Source organism: Hipposideros armiger, unplaced genomic scaffold (assembly GCF_001890085.2).
Source record: "Hipposideros armiger isolate ML-2016 unplaced genomic scaffold, ASM189008v1 scaffold_123, whole genome shotgun sequence".
NCBI lineage: Eukaryota > Metazoa > Chordata > Mammalia > Chiroptera > Hipposideridae > Hipposideros > Hipposideros armiger.
Genome location: NW_017731473.1, coordinates 1,672,005 through 1,684,557, shown reverse-complemented (window position 1 = coordinate 1,684,557; position 12,553 = coordinate 1,672,005). Strand labels below are relative to the sequence as shown.

General features: G+C 45.4%; 1 protein-coding gene across 1 annotated transcript in view; it reads left to right on the top strand.

The window, feature by feature from the left end:
- Nucleotides 1–203: 203 nt before the first annotated feature.
- Nucleotides 204–12,553, top strand: part of BRINP1 (BMP/retinoic acid inducible neural specific 1) — a 172,386-nt gene continuing 160,036 nt past the window's right edge. Inside the window, exon 1 of the mRNA XM_019648283.1 lies at nt 204–605. The gene's annotated coding sequence lies outside the window, so the exon portion shown is untranslated. The remainder of the gene's footprint in view (nt 606–12,553) is intronic.

Sequence of the window (12,553 nt, the reverse complement as noted above, 5' to 3'; positions counted from 1 at the left end):
TCCCTTGGAGGAGGCCTCCCTCCTGTCCTCCTCTCCCTTCTCCTCCTCCTCCGCCTAAAGATGTACAAAACACTCCTCAGAATAAACCCCGGCTCTGGGCTCCTCCTTCTCCGCCCCCGGCAGTCGCTCCCCCATTCATTTTCGCCCGTCGCCGGGTAAGTCCCTCCCCCCGCGTAGCCCGGCCTCCGCTGCTCCCCGCCCGGAGACCGCGGCGCACTTGGACTTCCCTCTCCATTCGCCAGCCGCCTCGCTCCCGGTCCCCACGGCTGCGAACTGATCTGGCGCGGGGGGGAGGAGGAGGAAAGCGCAGGCGAACGAACGAGTGCGAGAGGGAGAGCGATCGCGCCGGAGAGGCAGAACGCCTGGGGGCACAGGGAGTAGTGACCGCCTTCCGTTGCTGGGATTCATGCCTGTCCTCGGGACCAGCCAAGGGGACTTGACGGCTGAGTATGAGCCAGGCTGCTAGGAGCCAGGTACCCCCACGCCTGCAGTCCCCGCGCCGTTCCCGGTATGCGAGCTGGACGCAGGGCTCTCCCAAGTTCCCACCGAGCCGAATAAAAAGCGTCCGCCCGCAGCTCTCCGCCAAAGACGGACATTGACTCCAGGTAAGGCGGCGCCGGGCGCAGCGCCCCGCAGTCCATCTGTCCTTGGAGACGGCCCCGGGCCGCATGCGGGGTGCCCCTTCCACCCCGCCCCCCTTCCTCCCGGCACCCTTCCGCTCTTCCCTCGCCACCCCGCGGCCTCCAAGTCCTCTCAGAATCCCGGGAAGGGGGGAGGTCTCTATTTTGGGGTGCAAAGGGTTAAATGCGGGTTTTAGTACGTGGCCTGTGTGCTCCCCGCGCGCTCCCGACGTGTGTACGGTGGTTGGAACTTGATGTGGTGCTAGTGTGTGTTTGCGTGTGAGGCGTCGTTTGCATTTGATGCGTGTGTGTGTGTGTGTGTGTGTGTGTGTGTAGCAGAGGGTTGAAGAGAGGTTCTGTAACCCATTTAAGGTACGATTTGTGTGTGCATGTTTGTACGTATGTGTTTGTATGTGTGCGCTCCTGTGTCTTTTTAATTAGGTCTCTGGCTTACACAGAATGGGATCCTTACTATGGGATCACGTAGCCATCGGGAAACTCACTGTGGACTTCCTCTTGGGGCTTTCGGCTTGGGGTTTGGGGAGGATTATGAGGATAAGGATGGCACCTTATTTAGCCCACTATTGGTACCCTTGAAGGAAAATTCCTCCAAAGGATGGAGACCCGCTACACTTGAACTCACCATTTAATATGAAAGAGAAATGTCCAAACCTTGAGGCAATGAGACGCTGTCACTTTAAATTCCACACTAGGCAGACTCCAGGATTCTGATGGGAATTTGGAGTCACCGGGCAGTGGGTGACACAGAAAGGGAGAAGTCAGCACTGGGCTCCTTATCTGGGGCTTGACAAGTCTGCGTTAGAGCTACGCTGCTTCTCCGTTTGTGATCTGAACAGCATAACAGCGCCTTCTGCCTCTGGTGCTTTGGGGGAGAATGTAGGCAAGTTTGCATGGATCCCCCTAAAGGAAAAGGAGAAAGAATCCTCAGGGACTTGCTCATGCATCATAGTTACACAGAATCTCACATCCCTACAGATTTTTTGGGGGGGAAACGCTGGGTAATATGGAAGGAGATGGATGGGGCATTTACCTAAGACAGATTCCTTCTTCCCTTCTCCATCTTAGACAGGCTTGGGGAGCCCCGGGAGAATCTCCCCTTAAACTGTGCCTCCTCATGGCTCCCCTGGAGTTAGGAGGATACGGAGAGAAGGCAGAGAGGCTCTGTGTGTGTGTGTGTGTGTGTGTGTGTGTGTTTCAGTACTGAGGGAGACTTACAATTTGGGAATGGGTTGTGGGTGGGGAACTCATGGCAGGATATGGCCCGAATTGACTTAAACTGCCATCCTGCTGTGGATTTGCACCTCACATCTCTTGCTTGGCTCTCAAATACTGCCAAGGGCACTGGGGTGGTGGGAGGAATCTCAGTAAGGAGCCGAGTTCAGGTCAAGTCCCTCTTCCCACTTCCCTCCACCTCTTAGGAGGTTCTCTCCATAAGCCCCATGGTCCTCTGGATAGGTCTTGCCAGGCTTGGACTGTGGGGCTAGCCATTGATTTGATTCCTGGCTTCCTCTTAAAGGCTTGCCCTACTCAGCAAAAATGCCGAGTTTTACTGCTGTTCATGGCTCCCAGATTCGGCAGCTGTTACTTTTCCAAGGTAAGAGGCAGCCGTTCCGCTCTCAGGCAGCAAAGCTACGGAAAGAAAAGGGCTTAGATGCTGGGACACAGCCTCTTGTCTACTCTAACTGGAAAGGGGCCACTGAAAAGACCTTTTGGGAAAATAAAAGTAGAAATATACGTGTCCTAAAAAATATTTATCTGCATATATATATATATATATATGAATATATATATTCATATGCTGGGGGGAGATAAAAGCAAATGTGTTTGCAGGCACCTACCTTGGCAGTGGGTGATGGTGCTACCTACAGGCACTTGCAGACACACTCTGGCCCGAGGCTGATACCTCAGACTGAAGCCTTCATAGAGCCACAAGGAATCGGCTTCCAGAAACTCACATCAGAACAGAGTTCCCAAGTTCATTTTGTGTGGGGGTGTGAAAGCAGAGGAGGAGACCCCACTGTGAGGTGCTGCTGTCATTTTCTCTCTTTTTCAATTCGTCAACAATCAAACCAGGAAGGAATATTGAAGAGGAGCCAGGCAGGACTCTGTGGCCCAGAGAGGAGATGATAATCCCCTCGAATTCTCTAGCGAGTTGGTGGTATGCCCAGGACTAGAACCTGTGATGCTTGACACCCAGATCAATATCCGTTCCACTCTGCCACACTGTCCGGGATCTATATATCACTCTCCACCCCGCTCCTGCCACTTTGCTCCCACCCAAGACAATCGCTTGTCTTCCCTCATCAAACTTCTCATTTCAGAGATGCCTTTCAAAGCTGCTCCATCTGGAAACATGACCCTGGAGAGAAAGGGTCCAATGCCTCAATCAGTCTCCTCAGTAGACACACACACACACACACACACACACACACACACACACATGCACGCACACACAAACGCACACACGCACACGCACAGAACATACATTCTTTCTCTAGTGCCTTAAGAGAACTACACACAGCAGGGACCCAATGCTGTTATGACTGGTAGAGACAGAGTCCAGCAGAGCACCTGAACTAGACCTGAGGATTGCTTTGCTTTCCATAGAACCAAGTGTACACCCATCCACCGATGTGAATACTTCAGGCAAATTGATTTCTTTATATTAAAGAGAATCTTGCCCTTGTGCAATTATCCATGTCACAGTCACAGGAGTATGTGCAGCACACATGCATATGTGCACTCCTGCAGACACGTGCACACATAGATCCAGAAACCTTTCCTACTGGCTGTACTCTCCAAAAGGGAATTGCAATCTCCGCACCAAATGTATTCCCTTATATAAAGGCATCACCCACACGAAGACCGGGACTCATAGTCACAGCGAAGGAGAAATAGAAAGCCCTAGGAAAGATAGGCTTTGGAGGAGTCAGAATCAGGCCCACACAAAATTGTTCACCCAGACTCTTAGATGTGCATTTTGGGGTGCAGGTGAGCACTGAGAAAAAAAATGGGGGTTTCAGGCCCATCTGCAATAGAGTCTTTTCCATGCAGGCTTTTCCGGGGCTGGATGGCACTTTAGTTCCCAGAAGGGGGAGCTGTGACTCCATTTCAACCAAGGAGAAACAGCTCGGAGATTCCAAATCAGTTACGGTGGCCCCCGTTGAGTTTCCAAGGCCCAGCTGAGGCCACAATGTATTTATTTGAAACAGTACACAGGTGGGGACCTTAAAAACACTCTCCCCTGGTCAGCCCAAATAAAACATCTTCTTGGTGCTTGCAAGAGTTTATGCTATTGACCACAAAGACCTCTATTTGTCTGGAAAGGTCTTTGCCCAAGGGGCTTTCAGTTGTGTAAAGAGACATTTTCCGACTTGCATCCTCTAGTTTGTCCCCTTCCAGTTCTTTAGGCAAAGTCACTGATATAAATCACCTGAAGAGGCCACTTGCCTTTCTTTTCTCCCTGCATCCCCCTTGCTAAAATCCAAAGATGAACAAATTGGCCCTGAACGCCTGGGAATCATGTTAAAGGCACTATGGGGGTCGTGTGATGAGGACAAGCCTTCAAATGGCATTCCCTCATTGTTTTCCATTCTAACGCCTCAGCCAGGAATACCTTTATCTTTCCTCCGTCTCCCAAATTCAGCCTCTCCTTTTTAAAATTATACCCGTATTTCAACATCCAGTTCAAATGACCCTTCTAAGAAATCTCCCCAAAATCTTACTTTGGAATTAATCCCATTCTCCCGTTCTTTCATACAATTTCCTTGGAAACTTGATTTTAACTTGTATCTCTGTTTGCCTTGTTTTATAGCTCTGCAGGTATATGTCTAGCTTGCTCTCTTCCATATTGTCTTCTTAGGAGCACCTTTTTACCCCCAAGGACTGTAGTTGGTCTACAAATGTTTACTATTGCTGTTTTCCAGTCTCAACAGAAGCTGTAATCAATCTCTCTCTCTCTCTCTCTCTCTCTCTCTCTCTCTCTCTCTCTCTCTCTAACTGTTTTATATTCACTCAAAGCAATTTAATCCTGACTTCAAAACTGCACCTCCTATACTTACGATATAGGGATACCAATGATGATACAGCAGACAGGTAAAATTATGTCCCACTTGAGGTGAACCTTACCCTACTGTGTTCCAGGGTCTTTCGTTTTGTTCTCATTTAATCTTGCTTCTCACCCAGTGAGGCAGATACAGCTCTTTTAACGGGAGAGGAAAGTGAAACTCATGTCACCCAGGTCCCTGGCCCAAGGTCCCATAACCATCAGAGATAAGCTATCTGATCTTATCAGTTATCTTGCTTCAGCATCTCTGCTCTTTCTAGTGCACCACTGACTTGATGACCACTGGGGATGGCCAGCAGGATTGGGGGGTGCAATAGATGTTAGGAATAGCTGGGGATGCACATGAGCTCTTTGAAATTGATGTTACGAGGGCGTCAGGAAGTCACTGGATCCAAGGATCTCAGTGTTTTCAGGTTCTTCAATAGCCAAACCTTTCTCCTCACTCCAGAATCAAGAATCCTTTGTGTAATATCCATAACACGTGGCCACTCGGTCTCATTGTTAGTACTTTTGGTAACAGTGAACTCATTACCACACAAACCAGCCTATGCTGTATAGAAAGAGCTTTGTTGGAACCTTGACCCTACATCTGCCTTTTATCTATGAATCTCTGAAATCACACAACACAAGTATAATTATTTTCCAATTATCTGCTCTTTACATATTATGGAAGCATGATCATATCACCACAAGTATTCTCTTTTAGACTACGTGGGCCCATTTTCATAGCTTTGTCTCCTGTAACATTTGTTGGGCCCCTCATCAAGCAGAATGTTATCCTATGGACATTATCTAGTTTATCTCACTTATAGGGTTTAGAAGCTACAAAGCAGGGAGATGATCTGAAATCAAATGAGGATTTAAAAAGGGACATTTATTCATTCATTTATTCAGCAAATATTTATTGGGTGTCTATTGTTTTTTTTTTTAAGTGTCGCTGTAGACCAATACTATCAAATAAAATTTTCCATGATAATGGATAGGTTCTCTGAGCTGTCAAGTATGGTAGCCATTAACCACATGTGGCTGCTGTGCACTTGAAATGTGGCTATGTTACTGATAAACTGCATCTTTAATCTTAATTTTTATTAATTTTCATTTAATTTAAATAGTTATATGTGCCCAGTGGCCACTATATTGCACAGCACAGGGCTAGACATAGGGATGTATTATCACCATGGTCTTGTTTTCACGGAGCTCATAGTCTAGTGGAGGAAGCATGGGTAATAAATGCGTAACCAAGTAGATAAGCACGATAAATTTATATAATAAGTAAATGTCATGCAAATAATAATTTGGGGTAATAGGCTAGAAAGGAATGTAGATGGTATATCTCTTAGATAGGGTAGTCGGGGGGAAAAACTTCTCTGAGGGGTGATACTGGTGCTGAGATTTAAATAGAGGGAAGCAGCCACGTGCTTATGGGGGAGAAGAATGTTAGAAGCAGAGAGAAGAACAAAGATGAAGTCGCTAAACAAGCCCTGGCAAGCTTAGGAAATCTAAGGGGGAGAGTGTGGCTGAGGTTTTTGAATGAGAAAGAGAAGGTCATGAGATAAAAATAAGAAAGGTAGGCAGGGGCCAGATCCCAAAGGCCTTGTACAAGATGAGGGACTGGAAAGTTCAGGTATCTCCTTCAAATCTCCCTGTTTGGGAAGCAAATCATCTGAGGAGAGTCTGGAGATTGACAGAGCTCATCATCAAATACTCTCGACAGGTTTTCATCATGTCTATGTTTTTTTATCAATCATGTCAATGAATTCTTCGAAGCTTAATCGGTAGTCCTGCTCTGAGTGCTACACACTCTGGAAATACCCAGATATCTAAAGGGAGAGGGAGAAACTGCAGGAGGGGGAGATGGATAGAAAAGGAAAAAGGGAATGAATACCTGGGGAGAAAGTAATCGCACAAGTCGGCAGAAAAAGGATGAAAGCTGAAATCAGTTTGGATCAGCAAATATTTATTGCATACCTTGCCCGGGAAAGGCCTTGAACAAAATGACTGAGGGGGTGTGGTGATGCCTCTAGTAGAGGGCGCTCATAAATAATGATCATTCACAGTAGACTGATAATTGTCATTTCAGAAGGTCTGTGAGAGTTTGGGGGAAATGGAAGGTTAGAGTACAATCCACACAGAGGTGGTGATGGAGGAGGAGAAAGACGGCTGTGACTGGAAGGCCTGGGCCTTTCCATTTTCTGTCTTCTCATTTTCTAGCTCTGTTAATGCTACATTTCATGTAATAAGAGCTCAGGGACTCAGGGCACCTGATTCGAGGCCTGGTTCCTAACCCTGGATGCTGGCCCACCTTCCAAACACATCGACCCCTCCCTGGGCTTGCCTTCTGCACATTGAGAAGGACCATGTGATGGCCTGTCTCACTGAAGCAGTTTGCTCAGCTCTTTGGAAATGTTGCATGATGAAGTCCTTGTAAAAGCAGAGAGAGACACACACAGGATGGCCATGCTTCCTCCTAAGGTTTACATGTCCTCCCCCAAATGAACAAATCTAAAAGAAGTCATACCTTGGGGCACAGATGGTGGCTCAAGACTGAGGGGGATAGATGTGCTGCTATTGTAACTTGAAGTATCAGAGCGATTGGGCGGTACCATGAAAACCACCTCCGTTCTGGAACACAGTAGCCTAAAAAGGCTGCCTAGAAATCCGTAGACAGCCCTTGCTACTGAGGGGGCAAAAAATACAATTAAGAAGATAATGAAGCTGAGGAAAAGTGAAATTAATTCCTTTTTTTTTTTTTTCATATGAGGGTGAAGGGGATCTTTGTGTCTCAAAGGATCAGTCTTTTGGAAATTGCAGGTGGACTTAAGGAGAACAAGCTAAATAGACTGAGTGTGAGAAAGTTAAGAGTAGCAAATTACCCGGCCTGTCTGCTCTCCAGTGGAAGACACGCATAGGAATGGAAAGCCTGATGAGGACACAAAATCCATCATTCTGAACAAATCCCATTCTCCATTTGCCGAGATTTTTCTCACGGGTGTAGAGCTGTGGACAAGGATGTTGGGACCATCTTGGGAAGAGCTAAGAGGCTACAGCCCCCCAAGGGTGAGGAGATAGATTCAGAAGGCAATTAACAAAGGCAAGATGCAATCATTTTTGTGTAAACTGCTAAGGTCGGAGCAGCAGGGCTCCAAGTAAATGACCCATCTGAACAGCTAGAACCCTTTGTAAGGGTTAACCTAATGCTGGCCCGGAGGGGTTTCTGAGATATAATTTATTTCACCTTTCAAAGGTCCTGCAGATGAGCCAGTGGGAACTTCCATGAGAAATACTAGGTCCTGGAGATAATGGGGAGCAGCTGAATTACAGATTACAAGCTGCTTCAGGTGGAGGAAGGGCATATATCTAGGAGATTGTTTTTTTAGAGAACCCGCCCTTCCGAGTGGTCCGTTCTCACATCTCCGTTCTAAGAATTAGCAAGCCACAAAAGCAGACGAAACTGGTGGACTGTGGAATTCCGAGGGACTCCAGAAACTTCAAAATAAACCAGAAAGAGCCTTCTGAGAGCTGTGACAGAGAGACAGCTGCCTTAAGTGAGTATGTTTCGGTTTACATGGTAGTGGATAAGCTAAATTTCTTATGGAGTTTGATGGGCTCTGAGTCTATAGGCACATCTTAGGGCAAGGACCTACAAGGAGCCTTGGCTGGAACTATAAAAAGCATCTGCACAGAACAACAGGGCCATTAAAAAGAATGAAAACAGCACTTTGGTATGTTTAGTAATGTAGGGGAAAGACTGAAAAATCAATGACCCGGCAGGGGCTGGTAATATGGTTCTTCTGCTGGGACGAATCTTGGAGGCACGACTCTTTGAGATAAAGTGATCTTCATCAGATGCCATTGCCAGAGATGGCCGAGGCAAGGGAGGGCTGAGAGGGGTCAAAAAGTGGTCATTTATTCCGAATGCACATCACCAGGACAGCATCATTCAAAGTCCTGTGAAATCTTAGAAATGATTCCTGAAAATACTAGCAGATCTGCCACAGTCCTACATGCGTTCTCCTCTCACTCCTGACACTGGGAAGTAAACAGGTAGGTAGAGCACAGGATAGAATTTGAGGGGTTTCTGGAAGGACTTTCACTTACAACATTTAGAGGTGGCTGAAATGTTGCAATTATAAAAACCATTCTTGGAAAGCGTATGTGCCAAGCATGGCATGTATTCTTTGTGCGGAAGTGGGTACTTGAATTTAGATATCTTGTTCAAGATTCTCAACAAGCTCATGCGCAGGTGGTGCCTCCCCCATTCTAGAGATGAGGAAACCAAGGATCAGTGCAGTGATGCCACCTGTCCAAGGCCACACACTAAGTCAGTGATGTGTGGGAGGGTAGTGGACGAAAGCTGCTCACTGGAGTGTGAATGCCAGCTCTGCCACTGGCTAGCTCTGTGACCTTGGCCAGCTTGCCTGACGTTCCTGTGCCAGTTTCCTCATCTATAAAATGACGATGACAATAGTAATTCCTCAAAGAGAGATTGTGGGGATTTAATGAGTTTATATGATAGGTGCTTTGAACGGTGCCTGCCAGATCGACAATATATAAATGTTAACTGTTATTACTTTTTATTATTATTATGCCCTGTTGCTTTTAGATGAAATGTTGCCCATGACCCTAGGTATGTTCTCCAACTGGAAATGTCCTGTAGGAAAGAGATTATTACCAGGTTAGAAGCACTACCCTGCAAATGAGCTTGCTCAATTCTTTTAACCAACCCCCACCCCCGCCACCTCCACCCTGCCATGTGGCAATGTGATTGATTCCAGCAGTTAGGGCAGAGACTGAGTGAGGAGGAAAAGGCACAGAAAGATTTCAAATGACTGAACCAAATTTCTTTATTCTCGATATTACCATGGGTCAGAAGCCAGATACAGACATAGGATAGCGGCCATTGAAGCTAAACGTTATCTCCATCACAGTCCAGTTCAAGTTCTTTCTTTTTTTTTTTTTAGATAGAAACTTTTTTCTCTTTAGATCCAGCCACATCTGAGTTGGTTCTAGTATCCTGGCCCCCTGCAGCCCAATGTTGCTGTACCTTTCGATTTGGTTTTCTAATCTAAGACCAGGGTATTCAGTAAGCACCTATGGGAGAGCAGCTGATTTGATAGCATGCTGCTCGCTCTGGGGTGAACCATGTTTATCATCCTTCCCCTCAGCACCCCCCTTTCCACATTGTTATTTATTTTACCAAGTGCTCGCATGTCTTAACATGTTGTATCTCACTCACCCTTTACAGTCATACTCTCAAGTGGGAATTATTCTCCCTTTTCTCCTGATGACCTTGTGGCTCATAGATAAAGGATTTGCCCCAAGTTATACAATAAGTGACAGCATCAGGTCTCAAAGCTGTATCAATGGATATGAAACATAAGGTTCTTTCATGGAACTGCCCGCCTTCAATCCGCCCTTCTAAGGCATTGTCCAGCTCTTAGCAGCTTCGTAAAAAAATCAAGGCTGGTTATTGTTGCTCAGTCTATATTGTCTTAGGTCATGTCCATTGGTGCAAACCTTGAGCCATTCTGTGACACAGGCCCTGCCCTCAATCCTGGTCTTGTATACATCTGAATGAGAAAGGCACCTAGGGTGCATGTTTCAGGAGATGTTATAAATGGCACCAGTGGGGGGAGGCTTTTTAAATCTCCTTACTAACCTTCATTTTCCTTTCTTTCCTTCTTTATCTGTCAACATCACGAATATCTTCCCCCTTTCCAGTGCTTTCTGGCTGCCAACTTCATAGCCTCTTAAAATAGCAATTTAACTGCACAGTGCCTCGGCAGGAAACCTTAGCTTCTCATGTTTGTATGTACCCTTAAGTTCTGGAAGTTCAAGTGCTGCTGAAGCCAGGACCAGCAGTCATACAATAAGCTACTTTCTAACCCTGGGCCGGAGCTAAGATCTTACTTTCCGTGGGAATAGAATCACCAGAGCCCCCTCTGGTAACAGTAGCCCTTTTAAAAGCAGTTCAGGAAGTAGCAGGTGGAGGTGACATGAATTGTGACAGCCAGATGTTACAAGAGAAAAGGTATACACACACACACACACACACATGTATAAAGCAAGGAATATTGAACGTGGTGGAGAACAGGTAGGGAGAAGAAATATACATACATATATATATATATATATATATATATATATATATAAATGTTCAAGGTGGAGGTCTCCTTTCCTATTAGTGGAGCACGAGCCTAGATACAGTCATAAACTCATCTGTTAATTAGGATGTGATCTGTGGGTGAGATGTCCAGCTAAAAATGGAATGGGGGACACACTTGGCCAATAAACCTATAAAAAACACAAAATATTCAGGTTCCCTAGTAATCGAGTAAATGAAAACAGCAGTGTGATGCCATATAGCATCATTGATTTTTTTATTTTTTATTTTTTTATGCCAGCATCTAGTCTTGGCAAGAATGCAGGGCAAAAAAGACACTCTTGTGTGGCATTGGTGGAAATCTGTATTGAATACAGCCTTTTACGAAATGTGACTTTCATTCTTTCATTTAAAAAACAAACAAACATTGTTTATTGAACACTTACTCTGTGCCAGACAGTGTTCTATGAGCTGCAAACACAGCAGTGAACAAAACTGACTTGTCCCTGCCTTCTTGGAGCTGAAATTCTAGTGAGGCAGAAGACAATAAATAAATAAACCAGTAAATGCACAGGGTATCAGCTGAGGTGAGTGCAATGGAGATAGCAGGTGGCATGGTGGGAGACGGCTTCCGTTTTGTATCGGTGGGAAGGGAGGCCTTCCCTGAGATGTTGACATTGGGGCAGAGATCTGTAGGAAGTCAGGGAGACAGCACGGTGGCATCCAGGAGAAGAGCATCCCAGGTGAAGGCAGCAAGAATAAGGCTGCTGAGGTGGGACTGTACCCCATTTGTGAGAGGAACAGTGAGGGGACCCATGTGGCTGCAGTGACATGATGCAGACTAGAGGAGGTGGCAGGAGAAGAGGTGTGTGAAGGCACTTTTATCAGAGTGTTTGGGCAAAATAGAAAAAAACAACAGTAGGAGAAAATGTATAATGGAATATCTAAGTCATTGAGAATGATAGTAGAGGAGCAGTTTTATAAGTTAGAAAGTGTAATGACAATAGCAAACGAGATCTGTAAAATGGGGCTAACAGCGGCACCTCCCTGATGGTTTTGCTATGAGAATGAATATCACATAACAGAAAGCACATAGCAACATGCCTCGTATACAGTCAATGCTCAATAAATGACACTTATGGCATTTATTGACATGGACACCTTTTTTTTGCTGAACCCTTAAGTTAAAAAATATATAAGGTATAAAATATTATGTATAGCATGGCTATTTTATAAGGTGCACCTTAATATTTGAATGGTTATCTTTGGATGAAAAGTTGGGAGTGAATTTCATTCTCCCTTTTATACCTACTTGTATTTCCTAATAGTTCTCTAATAAATGTGTGTTACTTGGATAATTAACATTTTAGTAGTAGGATGTGAGGGATCAGTGACCAATACTTGGTAAGAAAAGGAGCCAAAGCAGAGGCACATGTTTTAATGCAGTTTGCTAAAATTTTAAGCCACTTGTCCTAAATCAAATTTAAATAAACTCAGGGGTTTTTTTTTGTTTTTGTTTGTTTGTTTTGTTTTTTATTAATTTGACCTTGGCCTGAGCAATAATATTCACAAAAATTAAAAACGAATGATAAGTGATTTATACTTTCTAGTGCACATTAAGATAGGTATCACATCCTTAAAAAAAAAAAGAGGGCCGGCCGAGTGGCGCGATGGTTGAGAACTCGCTTGGGATGCCAGAGGGCCCCGGTTCGGATCCCACATGTGAGGGCCAGTGACACTGCC